This window comes from Schistocerca americana, chromosome 1, assembly GCF_021461395.2.
Source record: "Schistocerca americana isolate TAMUIC-IGC-003095 chromosome 1, iqSchAmer2.1, whole genome shotgun sequence".
Taxonomy (NCBI): domain Eukaryota; kingdom Metazoa; phylum Arthropoda; class Insecta; order Orthoptera; family Acrididae; genus Schistocerca; species Schistocerca americana.
In genome coordinates, this window is record NC_060119.1 from 872,609,083 (window position 1) to 872,624,010 (window position 14,928).

The 14,928-nt window shown below is 50.0% G+C and overlaps 6 non-coding genes across 6 annotated transcripts; all 6 read right to left on the reverse strand.

The window, feature by feature from the left end:
• Positions 1-2,074: 2,074 nt before the first annotated feature.
• LOC124552728 lies at positions 2,075-2,236 on the reverse strand. The gene has a single exon (XR_006967970.1). It is a non-coding gene; the product is annotated as a U1 spliceosomal RNA (small nuclear RNA).
• A 2,158-nt stretch (positions 2,237-4,394) lies between these two features.
• On the reverse strand, positions 4,395-4,556 carry LOC124552733. The gene has a single exon (XR_006967972.1). It is a non-coding gene; the product is annotated as a U1 spliceosomal RNA (small nuclear RNA).
• A 2,155-nt stretch (positions 4,557-6,711) lies between these two features.
• Positions 6,712-6,873, reverse strand: LOC124552738. The gene has a single exon (XR_006967973.1). It is a non-coding gene; the product is annotated as a U1 spliceosomal RNA (small nuclear RNA).
• A 2,155-nt stretch (positions 6,874-9,028) lies between these two features.
• On the reverse strand, positions 9,029-9,190 carry LOC124552745. Its single transcript, XR_006967978.1, has one exon. It is a non-coding gene; the product is annotated as a U1 spliceosomal RNA (small nuclear RNA).
• A 2,155-nt stretch (positions 9,191-11,345) lies between these two features.
• On the reverse strand, positions 11,346-11,507 carry LOC124552765. The gene has a single exon (XR_006967979.1). It is a non-coding gene; the product is annotated as a U1 spliceosomal RNA (small nuclear RNA).
• Positions 11,508-13,662: 2,155 nt separating this feature from the next.
• On the reverse strand, positions 13,663-13,824 carry LOC124552776. The gene has a single exon (XR_006967980.1). It is a non-coding gene; the product is annotated as a U1 spliceosomal RNA (small nuclear RNA).
• Positions 13,825-14,928: the final 1,104 nt, after the last annotated feature.

The window sequence follows — 14,928 nt, forward strand, 5'->3', positions numbered from 1 at the left end:
GGCATGGTGCCGTGAATGTACTTGCTTCCTTAGAAACGCGCCGTTGGCCGTCGAGTTAGCAGGCAGACAGGCACATAAACGGCCTTCTGCAGAAAGCGATGCAGTTTTCGTGCGAAGACATCGCGACTCGCGGCGCCGGCCGTTGCTGGGGTTAAGTTACTGCACCCTCCGGGAGATGGCGGGCCATGTCGGGGTTACCGCCTTCGAGCCACCCTCTCCGCCTGAAAGTCGCCCCTCTTTCTCGGCCGGTGTCAAAACGGCAAATGAGATTTGCTGAATGACTGTTTCTTCCAGCCACAGTGCAAGCCCACAAAATCAATTATTTCTCTACCTTTGCTCCCTCCGTGGGAGCCCATAGTGCTAGGAAATACGGCAGCATTGTCAATCGCCCTTGTCTGTCGCTGAGCAACCGAAGGACCAAGCTCAGACTATCAGATGTTCTAAGGAAGCTGTATGCACTCGGGGTGTTGTACACGAGGGACAAACATCACGTCAGCAGGCTCTTAAGGAAAGGCAATAATCAGCAAAAAACTGCAACTTACCCCATTGGACGCTGATGGAACAGAAGACACATGAAGGTAAGGTAACACTTCTTTTTTCTGTTCATCTCGAGCACGATCTGGAAAGCTCGGACGAAATTTGTTGTTCTCTTTAATTCAGAATGTGGAGATATTTCCTTCACGCATATGAAAGTATAATGCTTCATTATTTAAACTAGATGGAAAAGTTTAGGGGAAGTAATTAATTCATTTAGGCTGCACCACTACTAGTAGCACTGTCAAAACAATGCCATTGCCATCTAATGGCAACACAGCTTGCTGCAGATTAATTTTGCGGGCATTTCATAAATGATTAATATCTTATGACTATGGTGACGCTATGAGTAGTTTTATATGTGCAAACATTTGAAACTGCTGCAGGCATTACATTCACCCCTCTCTGCCTCTTTGCTTGGACATGGAGTAAGTAAGGATAAATTAAATTGCTTGTTTTTGAAGTAGTAACAGTTCTGAAGTGTAAAGAAATGATATTTAAAACAATTACAGTGTATTTTTTTTTTTCCGAAACGAATGTAGTGATTCAACAACGAATTTATTTATTTATCCTACCTATCTCTGCAATTAGTGTACGTGAGTATTTCATTGGAATTGTTGCAATCGAAACCGAGCTTAATAATTTCATGCGGCCGTTTTCAGTCCTCCTCGTGCTTTAATTGCTCATTTCCAAGCGTTATTTTAGGTTTGCCTGCAAAGTTGTCAGATGAAACACAACCACTGCGACGCAAGGCCATTCCTTGGAGCAGGTAGACGCCAACTGCGGGCGGAAACTGTCGTGGCCAGGAAGATTATTCACTGTGTGTGGAAGTTAAGTGAGGATCCGAAAGCTGACTTGCCAGCATACGTTGCAGCATTCACTCGCCAACGGCAACGGGGTAAGAAAGGGGTTGCAAATACGCCGGTTCTCGTCCGATCACCGACGTTGGGCTTGGATGGGTGGCCGCCTCGCCTGGGAGCGCAGGGCGCTGTGGCTAGAATCTATGTTTCTCGTTTTCGGTGCAGCTCGTCATGTTATTTCCTTCGATTCACATCCCCACAAGCTCCTCAAGTGCCGCAAGTCTGCAAGTCCCGAGACGCTACGCTAGACGCTTGCTTCCGGCCCTCATGTACCATGCCACAGGCGCCAAAGCGTTCGGCTGGCCGATGGCCCCTGTACGCCCGCTCGCGCCCCAGCAGTCACTGTGCTTGCAGGGAATGCCGCGCCGCCGAATAACGTTTGGCGCGCAATCCGTTTATGGGACAGAGAATGCTAAAAGGGGCCGTTCGACCCGTTAATACGGAAATCGTAGCCAAGTTAGATGGCCTGAGCCATCTCGCCGGCTGCCGCTGTTATTACGAGCGCGTGTGCCACGCGGTTGAAGAGCAGAGCGCTGGCTCTGGCTTTCGACGCCGTTTCCTAGCGTAGTTTGTCGCATCTAGTGGAGGCATCCTCGGTTATGAGAAGCTGGTAATCACTCACAGTACAGTAGTTATCGTCCAAACACGAGGAGAGGCTTTGATTGCAATGGAGATTAGCACCGGGACAGCGCGAACGCAGTCCCGACTACCAAAAATTATGCGCCCGAGTTACTCGCATTTGGAGTAATCGCGGGGGTCAGCTCGACCGAAGTGCAATGGACAAGCCTCACCCCGGAGGAACCGCCTTCATGATCACGGTATCCTCTACGCCAGGTAAGTATGCTTCTCCCTCGGCCACAGGCGAATATTTGTAATGCGTCGCGCTATCGTAGTGGAACGAGAACTCTTGACGTTGTCGCATTCGGCGAAGAGCATGGTGCCGTGAATGTACTTGCTTCCTTAGAAACGCGCCGTTGGCCGTCGAGTTAGCAGGCAGACAGGCACAATAACGGCCTTCTGCAGAAAGCGATGCAGTTTTCGTGCGGAAGACATCGCGACTCGCGGCGCCGGCCGTTGCTGGGGTTAAGTTACTGCACCCTCCGGGAGATGGCGGGCCATGTCGGGGGTTACCGCCTTCGAGCCACCCTCTCCGCCTGAAAGTCGCCCTCTTTCTCGGCCGGTGTCAAAACGGCAAATGAGATTTGCTGAATGACTGTTTCTTCCAGCCACAGTGCAAGCCACAAAATCAATTATTTCTCTTACCTTTGCTCCCTCCGTGGGAGCCCATAGTGCTAGGAAATACGGCAGCATTGTCAATCGCCCTTGTCTGTCGCTGAGCAACCGAAGGACCAAGCTCAGACTATCAGATGTTCTAAGGAAGCTGTATGCACTCGTGGGGTGTTGTACACGAGGGACAAACATCACGTCAGCAGGCTCTTAAGGAAAGGCAATAATCAGCAAAAACTGCAACTTACCCCATTGGACGCTGATGGAACAGAAGACACTTGAAGGTAAGGTAACACTTCTTTTTTCTGTTCATCTCGAGCACGATCTGGAAAGCTCGGACGAAATTTGTGTTCTCTTTAATTCAGAATGTGGAGATATTTCCTTCACGCATATGAAAGTATAATGCTTCATTATTTAAACTAGATGGAAAAGTTTAGGGGGAAGTAATTAATTCATTTAGGCTGCACCACTACTAGGTAGCACTGTCAAAACAATGCCATTGCCATCTAATGGCAACACAGCTTGCTGCAGATTAATTTTGCGGCATTTCATAAATGATTAATATCTTATGACTATGGTGACGCTATGAGTAGTTTTATATGTGCAAACATTTGAAACTGCTGCAGGCATTACATTCACCCCTCTCTGCCTCTTTGCTTGGACATGGAGTAAGTAAGGATAAATTAAATTGCTTGTTTTTGAAGTAGTAACAGTTCTGAAGTGTAAAGAAATGATATTAAACAATACAGTGTATTTTTTTTTTTCCGAACGAATGTAGTGATTCAACAACGAATTTATTTATTTATTCCTACCTATCTCTGCAATTAGTGTACGTGAGTATTTCATTGGAATTGTTGCAATCGAAACCGAGCTTAATAATTTCATGCGGCCGTTTTCAGTCCTCCTCGTGCTTTAATTGCTCATTTCCAAGCGTTATTTTAGGTTGCCTGCAAAGTTGTCAGATGAAACACAACCACTGCGACGCAAGGCCATTCCTTGGAGCAGGTAGACGCCAACTGCGGCGGGAAACTGTCGTGGCCAGGAAGATATTCACTGTGTGTGGAAGTTAAGTGAGGATCCGAAAGCTGACTTGCCAGCATACGTTGCAGCATTCACTCGCCAACGGCAACGGGGTAAGAAAGGGGTGCAAATACGCCGGTTCTCGTCCGATCACCGACGTTGGGCTTGGATGGGTGGCCGCCTCGCCTGGGAGCGCAGGGCGCTGTTGGCTAGAATCTATGTTTCTCGTTTTCGGTGCAGCTCGTCATGTTATTTCCTTCGATTCACATCCCCACAAGCTCCTCAAGTGCCGCAAGTCTGCAAGTCCCGAGACGCTACGCTAGACGCTTGCTTCCGGCCCCTCATGTACCATGCCACAGGCGCCAAAGCGTTCGGCTGGCCGATGGCCCCTGTACGCCCGCTCGCGCCCCAGCAGTCACTGTGCTTGCAGGGAATGCCGCGCCGCCGAATAACGTTTGGCGCGCAATCCGTTTATGGACAGAGAATGCTAAAAGGGGCCGTTCGACCGTTAATACGGAAATCGTAGCCAAGTTAGATGGCCTGAGCCATCTCGCGGCTGCCGCTGTTATTACGAGCGCGTGTGCCACGCGGTTGAAGAGCAGAGCGCTGGCTCTGGCTTTCGACGCCGTTTCCTAGCGTAGTTTGTCGCATCTAGTGGAGGCATCCTCGGTTATGAGAAGCTGGTAAATCACTCACAGTACAGTAGTTATCGTCAAACACGAGGAGAGGCTTTGATTGCAATGGAGATTAGCACCGGGACAGCGCGAACGCAGTCCCGACTACCAAAAATTATGCGCCCGAGTTACTCGCATTTGGAGTAATCGCGGGGGTCAGCTCGACCGAAGTGCAATGGACAAGCCTCACCCCGGAGGAACCGCCTTCATGATCACGGTATCCTCTACGCCAGGTAAGTATGCTTCTCCTCGGCCACAGGCGAATATTTGTAATGCGTCGCGCTATCGTAGTGGAACGAGAACTCTTGACGTTGTCGCATTCGGCGAAGAGCATGGTGCCGTGAATGTACTTGCTTCCTTAGAAACGCGCCGTTGGCCGTCGAGTTAGCAGGCAGACAGGCACAATAACGGCCTTCTGCAGAAAGCGATGCAGTTTTCGTGCGGAAGACATCGCGACTCGCGGCGCCGGCCGTTGCTGGGGTTAAGTTACTGCACCCTCCGGGAGATGGCGGGCCATGTCGGGGTTACCGCCTTCGAGCCACCCTCTCCGCCTGAAAGTCGCCCTCTTTCTCGGCCGGTGTCAAAACGGCAAATGAGATTTGCTGAATGACTGTTTCTTCCAGCCACAGTGCAAGCCACAAAATCAATTATTTCTCTTACCTTTGCTCCCTCCGTGGGAGCCCATAGTGCTAGGAAATACGGCAGCATTGTCAATCGCCCTTGTCTGTCGCTGAGCAACCGAAGGACCAAGCTCAGACTATCAGATGTTCTAAGGAAGCTGTATGCACTCGTGGGTGTTGTACACGAGGGACAAACATCACGTCAGCAGGCTCTTAAGGAAAGGCAATAATCAGCAAAAACTGCAACTTACCCCATTGGACGCTGATGGAACAGAAGACACTTGAAGGTAAGGTAACACTTCTTTTTTCTGTTCATCTCGAGCACGATCTGGAAAGCTCGGACGAAATTTGTGTTCTCTTTAATTCAGAATGTGGAGATATTTCCTTCACGCATATGAAAGTATAATGCTTCATTATTTAAACTAGATGGAAAAGTTTAGGGGGAAGTAATTAATTCATTTAGGCTGCACCACTACTAGGTAGCACTGTCAAAACAATGCCATTGCCATCTAATGGCAACACAGCTTGCTGCAGATTAATTTTGCGGCATTTCATAAATGATTAATATCTTATGACTATGGTGACGCTATGAGTAGTTTTATATGTGCAAACATTTGAAACTGCTGCAGGCATTACATTCACCCCTCTCTGCCTCTTTGCTTGGACATGGAGTAAGTAAGGATAAATTAAATTGCTTGTTTTTGAAGTAGTAACAGTTCTGAAGTGTAAAGAAATGATATTAAACAATACAGTGTATTTTTTTTTTTCCGAACGAATGTAGTGATTCAACAACGAATTTATTTATTTATTCCTACCTATCTCTGCAATTAGTGTACGTGAGTATTTCATTGGAATTGTTGCAATCGAAACCGAGCTTAATAATTTCATGCGGCCGTTTTCAGTCCTCCTCGTGCTTTAATTGCTCATTTCCAAGCGTTATTTTAGGTTGCCTGCAAAGTTGTCAGATGAAACACAACCACTGCGACGCAAGGCCATTCCTTGGAGCAGGTAGACGCCAACTGCGGCGGGAAACTGTCGTGGCCAGGAAGATATTCACTGTGTGTGGAAGTTAAGTGAGGATCCGAAAGCTGACTTGCCAGCATACGTTGCAGCATTCACTCGCCAACGGCAACGGGGTAAGAAAGGGGTGCAAATACGCCGGTTCTCGTCCGATCACCGACGTTGGGCTTGGATGGGTGGCCGCCTCGCCTGGGAGCGCAGGGCGCTGTTGGCTAGAATCTATGTTTCTCGTTTTCGGTGCAGCTCGTCATGTTATTTCCTTCGATTCACATCCCCACAAGCTCCTCAAGTGCCGCAAGTCTGCAAGTCCCGAGACGCTACGCTAGACGCTTGCTTCCGGCCCCTCATGTACCATGCCACAGGCGCCAAAGCGTTCGGCTGGCCGATGGCCCCTGTACGCCCGCTCGCGCCCCAGCAGTCACTGTGCTTGCAGGGAATGCCGCGCCGCCGAATAACGTTTGGCGCGCAATCCGTTTATGGACAGAGAATGCTAAAAGGGGCCGTTCGACCGTTAATACGGAAATCGTAGCCAAGTTAGATGGCCTGAGCCATCTCGCGGCTGCCGCTGTTATTACGAGCGCGTGTGCCACGCGGTTGAAGAGCAGAGCGCTGGCTCTGGCTTTCGACGCCGTTTCCTAGCGTAGTTTGTCGCATCTAGTGGAGGCATCCTCGGTTATGAGAAGCTGGTAAATCACTCACAGTACAGTAGTTATCGTCAAACACGAGGAGAGGCTTTGATTGCAATGGAGATTAGCACCGGGACAGCGCGAACGCAGTCCCGACTACCAAAAATTATGCGCCCGAGTTACTCGCATTTGGAGTAATCGCGGGGGTCAGCTCGACCGAAGTGCAATGGACAAGCCTCACCCCGGAGGAACCGCCTTCATGATCACGGTATCCTCTACGCCAGGTAAGTATGCTTCTCCTCGGCCACAGGCGAATATTTGTAATGCGTCGCGCTATCGTAGTGGAACGAGAACTCTTGACGTTGTCGCATTCGGCGAAGAGCATGGTGCCGTGAATGTACTTGCTTCCTTAGAAACGCGCCGTTGGCCGTCGAGTTAGCAGGCAGACAGGCACAATAACGGCCTTCTGCAGAAAGCGATGCAGTTTTCGTGCGGAAGACATCGCGACTCGCGGCGCCGGCCGTTGCTGGGGTTAAGTTACTGCACCCTCCGGGAGATGGCGGGCCATGTCGGGGTTACCGCCTTCGAGCCACCCTCTCCGCCTGAAAGTCGCCCTCTTTCTCGGCCGGTGTCAAAACGGCAAATGAGATTTGCTGAATGACTGTTTCTTCCAGCCACAGTGCAAGCCACAAAATCAATTATTTCTCTTACCTTTGCTCCCTCCGTGGGAGCCCATAGTGCTAGGAAATACGGCAGCATTGTCAATCGCCCTTGTCTGTCGCTGAGCAACCGAAGGACCAAGCTCAGACTATCAGATGTTCTAAGGAAGCTGTATGCACTCGTGGGTGTTGTACACGAGGGACAAACATCACGTCAGCAGGCTCTTAAGGAAAGGCAATAATCAGCAAAAACTGCAACTTACCCCATTGGACGCTGATGGAACAGAAGACACTTGAAGGTAAGGTAACACTTCTTTTTTCTGTTCATCTCGAGCACGATCTGGAAAGCTCGGACGAAATTTGTGTTCTCTTTAATTCAGAATGTGGAGATATTTCCTTCACGCATATGAAAGTATAATGCTTCATTATTTAAACTAGATGGAAAAGTTTAGGGGGAAGTAATTAATTCATTTAGGCTGCACCACTACTAGGTAGCACTGTCAAAACAATGCCATTGCCATCTAATGGCAACACAGCTTGCTGCAGATTAATTTTGCGGCATTTCATAAATGATTAATATCTTATGACTATGGTGACGCTATGAGTAGTTTTATATGTGCAAACATTTGAAACTGCTGCAGGCATTACATTCACCCCTCTCTGCCTCTTTGCTTGGACATGGAGTAAGTAAGGATAAATTAAATTGCTTGTTTTTGAAGTAGTAACAGTTCTGAAGTGTAAAGAAATGATATTAAACAATACAGTGTATTTTTTTTTTTCCGAACGAATGTAGTGATTCAACAACGAATTTATTTATTTATTCCTACCTATCTCTGCAATTAGTGTACGTGAGTATTTCATTGGAATTGTTGCAATCGAAACCGAGCTTAATAATTTCATGCGGCCGTTTTCAGTCCTCCTCGTGCTTTAATTGCTCATTTCCAAGCGTTATTTTAGGTTGCCTGCAAAGTTGTCAGATGAAACACAACCACTGCGACGCAAGGCCATTCCTTGGAGCAGGTAGACGCCAACTGCGGCGGGAAACTGTCGTGGCCAGGAAGATATTCACTGTGTGTGGAAGTTAAGTGAGGATCCGAAAGCTGACTTGCCAGCATACGTTGCAGCATTCACTCGCCAACGGCAACGGGGTAAGAAAGGGGTGCAAATACGCCGGTTCTCGTCCGATCACCGACGTTGGGCTTGGATGGGTGGCCGCCTCGCCTGGGAGCGCAGGGCGCTGTTGGCTAGAATCTATGTTTCTCGTTTTCGGTGCAGCTCGTCATGTTATTTCCTTCGATTCACATCCCCACAAGCTCCTCAAGTGCCGCAAGTCTGCAAGTCCCGAGACGCTACGCTAGACGCTTGCTTCCGGCCCCTCATGTACCATGCCACAGGCGCCAAAGCGTTCGGCTGGCCGATGGCCCCTGTACGCCCGCTCGCGCCCCAGCAGTCACTGTGCTTGCAGGGAATGCCGCGCCGCCGAATAACGTTTGGCGCGCAATCCGTTTATGGACAGAGAATGCTAAAAGGGGCCGTTCGACCGTTAATACGGAAATCGTAGCCAAGTTAGATGGCCTGAGCCATCTCGCGGCTGCCGCTGTTATTACGAGCGCGTGTGCCACGCGGTTGAAGAGCAGAGCGCTGGCTCTGGCTTTCGACGCCGTTTCCTAGCGTAGTTTGTCGCATCTAGTGGAGGCATCCTCGGTTATGAGAAGCTGGTAAATCACTCACAGTACAGTAGTTATCGTCAAACACGAGGAGAGGCTTTGATTGCAATGGAGATTAGCACCGGGACAGCGCGAACGCAGTCCCGACTACCAAAAATTATGCGCCCGAGTTACTCGCATTTGGAGTAATCGCGGGGGTCAGCTCGACCGAAGTGCAATGGACAAGCCTCACCCCGGAGGAACCGCCTTCATGATCACGGTATCCTCTACGCCAGGTAAGTATGCTTCTCCTCGGCCACAGGCGAATATTTGTAATGCGTCGCGCTATCGTAGTGGAACGAGAACTCTTGACGTTGTCGCATTCGGCGAAGAGCATGGTGCCGTGAATGTACTTGCTTCCTTAGAAACGCGCCGTTGGCCGTCGAGTTAGCAGGCAGACAGGCACAATAACGGCCTTCTGCAGAAAGCGATGCAGTTTTCGTGCGGAAGACATCGCGACTCGCGGCGCCGGCCGTTGCTGGGGTTAAGTTACTGCACCCTCCGGGAGATGGCGGGCCATGTCGGGGTTACCGCCTTCGAGCCACCCTCTCCGCCTGAAAGTCGCCCTCTTTCTCGGCCGGTGTCAAAACGGCAAATGAGATTTGCTGAATGACTGTTTCTTCCAGCCACAGTGCAAGCCACAAAATCAATTATTTCTCTTACCTTTGCTCCCTCCGTGGGAGCCCATAGTGCTAGGAAATACGGCAGCATTGTCAATCGCCCTTGTCTGTCGCTGAGCAACCGAAGGACCAAGCTCAGACTATCAGATGTTCTAAGGAAGCTGTATGCACTCGTGGGTGTTGTACACGAGGGACAAACATCACGTCAGCAGGCTCTTAAGGAAAGGCAATAATCAGCAAAAACTGCAACTTACCCCATTGGACGCTGATGGAACAGAAGACACTTGAAGGTAAGGTAACACTTCTTTTTTCTGTTCATCTCGAGCACGATCTGGAAAGCTCGGACGAAATTTGTGTTCTCTTTAATTCAGAATGTGGAGATATTTCCTTCACGCATATGAAAGTATAATGCTTCATTATTTAAACTAGATGGAAAAGTTTAGGGGGAAGTAATTAATTCATTTAGGCTGCACCACTACTAGGTAGCACTGTCAAAACAATGCCATTGCCATCTAATGGCAACACAGCTTGCTGCAGATTAATTTTGCGGCATTTCATAAATGATTAATATCTTATGACTATGGTGACGCTATGAGTAGTTTTATATGTGCAAACATTTGAAACTGCTGCAGGCATTACATTCACCCCTCTCTGCCTCTTTGCTTGGACATGGAGTAAGTAAGGATAAATTAAATTGCTTGTTTTTGAAGTAGTAACAGTTCTGAAGTGTAAAGAAATGATATTAAACAATACAGTGTATTTTTTTTTTTCCGAACGAATGTAGTGATTCAACAACGAATTTATTTATTTATTCCTACCTATCTCTGCAATTAGTGTACGTGAGTATTTCATTGGAATTGTTGCAATCGAAACCGAGCTTAATAATTTCATGCGGCCGTTTTCAGTCCTCCTCGTGCTTTAATTGCTCATTTCCAAGCGTTATTTTAGGTTGCCTGCAAAGTTGTCAGATGAAACACAACCACTGCGACGCAAGGCCATTCCTTGGAGCAGGTAGACGCCAACTGCGGCGGGAAACTGTCGTGGCCAGGAAGATATTCACTGTGTGTGGAAGTTAAGTGAGGATCCGAAAGCTGACTTGCCAGCATACGTTGCAGCATTCACTCGCCAACGGCAACGGGGTAAGAAAGGGGTGCAAATACGCCGGTTCTCGTCCGATCACCGACGTTGGGCTTGGATGGGTGGCCGCCTCGCCTGGGAGCGCAGGGCGCTGTTGGCTAGAATCTATGTTTCTCGTTTTCGGTGCAGCTCGTCATGTTATTTCCTTCGATTCACATCCCCACAAGCTCCTCAAGTGCCGCAAGTCTGCAAGTCCCGAGACGCTACGCTAGACGCTTGCTTCCGGCCCCTCATGTACCATGCCACAGGCGCCAAAGCGTTCGGCTGGCCGATGGCCCCTGTACGCCCGCTCGCGCCCCAGCAGTCACTGTGCTTGCAGGGAATGCCGCGCCGCCGAATAACGTTTGGCGCGCAATCCGTTTATGGACAGAGAATGCTAAAAGGGGCCGTTCGACCGTTAATACGGAAATCGTAGCCAAGTTAGATGGCCTGAGCCATCTCGCGGCTGCCGCTGTTATTACGAGCGCGTGTGCCACGCGGTTGAAGAGCAGAGCGCTGGCTCTGGCTTTCGACGCCGTTTCCTAGCGTAGTTTGTCGCATCTAGTGGAGGCATCCTCGGTTATGAGAAGCTGGTAAATCACTCACAGTACAGTAGTTATCGTCAAACACGAGGAGAGGCTTTGATTGCAATGGAGATTAGCACCGGGACAGCGCGAACGCAGTCCCGACTACCAAAAATTATGCGCCCGAGTTACTCGCATTTGGAGTAATCGCGGGGGTCAGCTCGACCGAAGTGCAATGGACAAGCCTCACCCCGGAGGAACCGCCTTCATGATCACGGTATCCTCTACGCCAGGTAAGTATGCTTCTCCTCGGCCACAGGCGAATATTTGTAATGCGTCGCGCTATCGTAGTGGAACGAGAACTCTTGACGTTGTCGCATTCGGCGAAGAGCATGGTGCCGTGAATGTACTTGCTTCCTTAGAAACGCGCCGTTGGCCGTCGAGTTAGCAGGCAGACAGGCACAATAACGGCCTTCTGCAGAAAGCGATGCAGTTTTCGTGCGGAAGACATCGCGACTCGCGGCGCCGGCCGTTGCTGGGGTTAAGTTACTGCACCCTCCGGGAGATGGCGGGCCATGTCGGGGTTACCGCCTTCGAGCCACCCTCTCCGCCTGAAAGTCGCCCTCTTTCTCGGCCGGTGTCAAAACGGCAAATGAGATTTGCTGAATGACTGTTTCTTCCAGCCACAGTGCAAGCCACAAAATCAATTATTTCTCTTACCTTTGCTCCCTCCGTGGGAGCCCATAGTGCTAGGAAATACGGCAGCATTGTCAATCGCCCTTGTCTGTCGCTGAGCAACCGAAGGACCAAGCTCAGACTATCAGATGTTCTAAGGAAGCTGTATGCACTCGTGGGTGTTGTACACGAGGGACAAACATCACGTCAGCAGGCTCTTAAGGAAAGGCAATAATCAGCAAAAACTGCAACTTACCCCATTGGACGCTGATGGAACAGAAGACACTTGAAGGTAAGGTAACACTTCTTTTTTCTGTTCATCTCGAGCACGATCTGGAAAGCTCGGACGAAATTTGTGTTCTCTTTAATTCAGAATGTGGAGATATTTCCTTCACGCATATGAAAGTATAATGCTTCATTATTTAAACTAGATGGAAAAGTTTAGGGGGAAGTAATTAATTCATTTAGGCTGCACCACTACTAGGTAGCACTGTCAAAACAATGCCATTGCCATCTAATGGCAACACAGCTTGCTGCAGATTAATTTTGCGGCATTTCATAAATGATTAATATCTTATGACTATGGTGACGCTATGAGTAGTTTTATATGTGCAAACATTTGAAACTGCTGCAGGCATTACATTCACCCCTCTCTGCCTCTTTGCTTGGACATGGAGTAAGTAAGGATAAATTAAATTGCTTGTTTTTGAAGTAGTAACAGTTCTGAAGTGTAAAGAAATGATATTAAACAATACAGTGTATTTTTTTTTTTCCGAACGAATGTAGTGATTCAACAACGAATTTATTTATTTATTCCTACCTATCTCTGCAATTAGTGTACGTGAGTATTTCATTGGAATTGTTGCAATCGAAACCGAGCTTAATAATTTCATGCGGCCGTTTTCAGTCCTCCTCGTGCTTTAATTGCTCATTTCCAAGCGTTATTTTAGGTTGCCTGCAAAGTTGTCAGATGAAACACAACCACTGCGACGCAAGGCCATTCCTTGGAGCAGGTAGACGCCAACTGCGGCGGGAAACTGTCGTGGCCAGGAAGATATTCACTGTGTGTGGAAGTTAAGTGAGGATCCGAAAGCTGACTTGCCAGCATACGTTGCAGCATTCACTCGCCAACGGCAACGGGGTAAGAAAGGGGTGCAAATACGCCGGTTCTCGTCCGATCACCGACGTTGGGCTTGGATGGGTGGCCGCCTCGCCTGGGAGCGCAGGGCGCTGTTGGCTAGAATCTATGTTTCTCGTTTTCGGTGCAGCTCGTCATGTTATTTCCTTCGATTCACATCCCCACAAGCTCCTCAAGTGCCGCAAGTCTGCAAGTCCCGAGACGCTACGCTAGACGCTTGCTTCCGGCCCCTCATGTACCATGCCACAGGCGCCAAAGCGTTCGGCTGGCCGATGGCCCCTGTACGCCCGCTCGCGCCCCAGCAGTCACTGTGCTTGCAGGGAATGCCGCGCCGCCGAATAACGTTTGGCGCGCAATCCGTTTATGGACAGAGAATGCTAAAAGGGGCCGTTCGACCGTTAATACGGAAATCGTAGCCAAGTTAGATGGCCTGAGCCATCTCGCGGCTGCCGCTGTTATTACGAGCGCGTGTGCCACGCGGTTGAAGAGCAGAGCGCTGGCTCTGGCTTTCGACGCCGTTTCCTAGCGTAGTTTGTCGCATCTAGTGGAGGCATCCTCGGTTATGAGAAGCTGGTAAATCACTCACAGTACAGTAGTTATCGTCAAACACGAGGAGAGGCTTTGATTGCAATGGAGATTAGCACCGGGACAGCGCGAACGCAGTCCCGACTACCAAAAATTATGCGCCCGAGTTACTCGCATTTGGAGTAATCGCGGGGGTCAGCTCGACCGAAGTGCAATGGACAAGCCTCACCCCGGAGGAACCGCCTTCATGATCACGGTATCCTCTACGCCAGGTAAGTATGCTTCTCCTCGTGTTTTTTTTTTTTTTACTTTATTGTTATTTTAAAGCCTGTGCAGCAGGCAGGCTGGCAGCAGCATACTACGCTGCTCTTCAGCCATAGAAGGTACAATCAGCAAAAACAGGAGAAAAACATAAAAGTTACAAAACGGTGGGCAATAAACAGGAGACACAGAGAAACAAACACGGAGCCGTTCACACTCGACGATAAGCCACACTGCAAACTGTTGAGACGACGCACAAACACTGAAGGAGACGATGGCACTGGTGAACGATGGAGTGTGACGGTAAGCACTGAACACTAAACATGACGGCACACACGATACACTGATGGCGGTGATCTCCGGCGCGCGAATGTCCACTGAGCGTGTGCGAGTCCGGGGACCTGCCAAGAGGGCAACAGGGATGAGGAGGGGGAGAGGGGAGGAAAAGAGGATGCCATGGCTTAGGAGACGGGGACAGGAGGATAGGGACAGGGGAGGGGGGGGGGCCCGGGGGACGAGGGACGAGAAAAGGAGGAGGGAGGGAAAGGGGAGAGAAGGGAGGGAGGGTGCCCCGAGGAGCAAGCACAGGAGGAGGGTGGGAGGATCAAAGTTGGTAGGAGGGGTAGATGGAGGGGAGGAGGGCATCATCAGGGAGGGGGAGCTGGCGGAAGCCACCTTGGGAGAGGGTAAGGAGGGTGGAGAGATGGAGACCGGGTGGGACGTGGGAGTACAGGCGTGGCAGCGGGCGGGGGTGGGAGAGGATCGGGGAGACGAGCGGGTGAGGAGGATCGAGTTTACGGGGGTGTATAGGATGCGTATCCTTTCGAGGAAGAGGAGGAGGTGGGGGAAGGGGATAAGGTCATACAGGATCCGCGTGGGGGAAGGGAGACGGATGCGATAGGCAAGGCGGAGAGCATGGCGTTCAAGGATTTGGAGGGATTTATAAAAGGAAGGGGGGGCGGAGATCCAGGCGGGATGGGCGTAACAGAGGATAGGGCGGATGAGGGACTTATAGGTGTGGAGGATGGTGGAGGGGTCCAGACCCCACGTTCGGCCGGAAAGGAGCTTGAGGAGACGGAGTCGGGAACGTGCCTTGGCTTGGATTGTCTGGAGATGGGGAGTC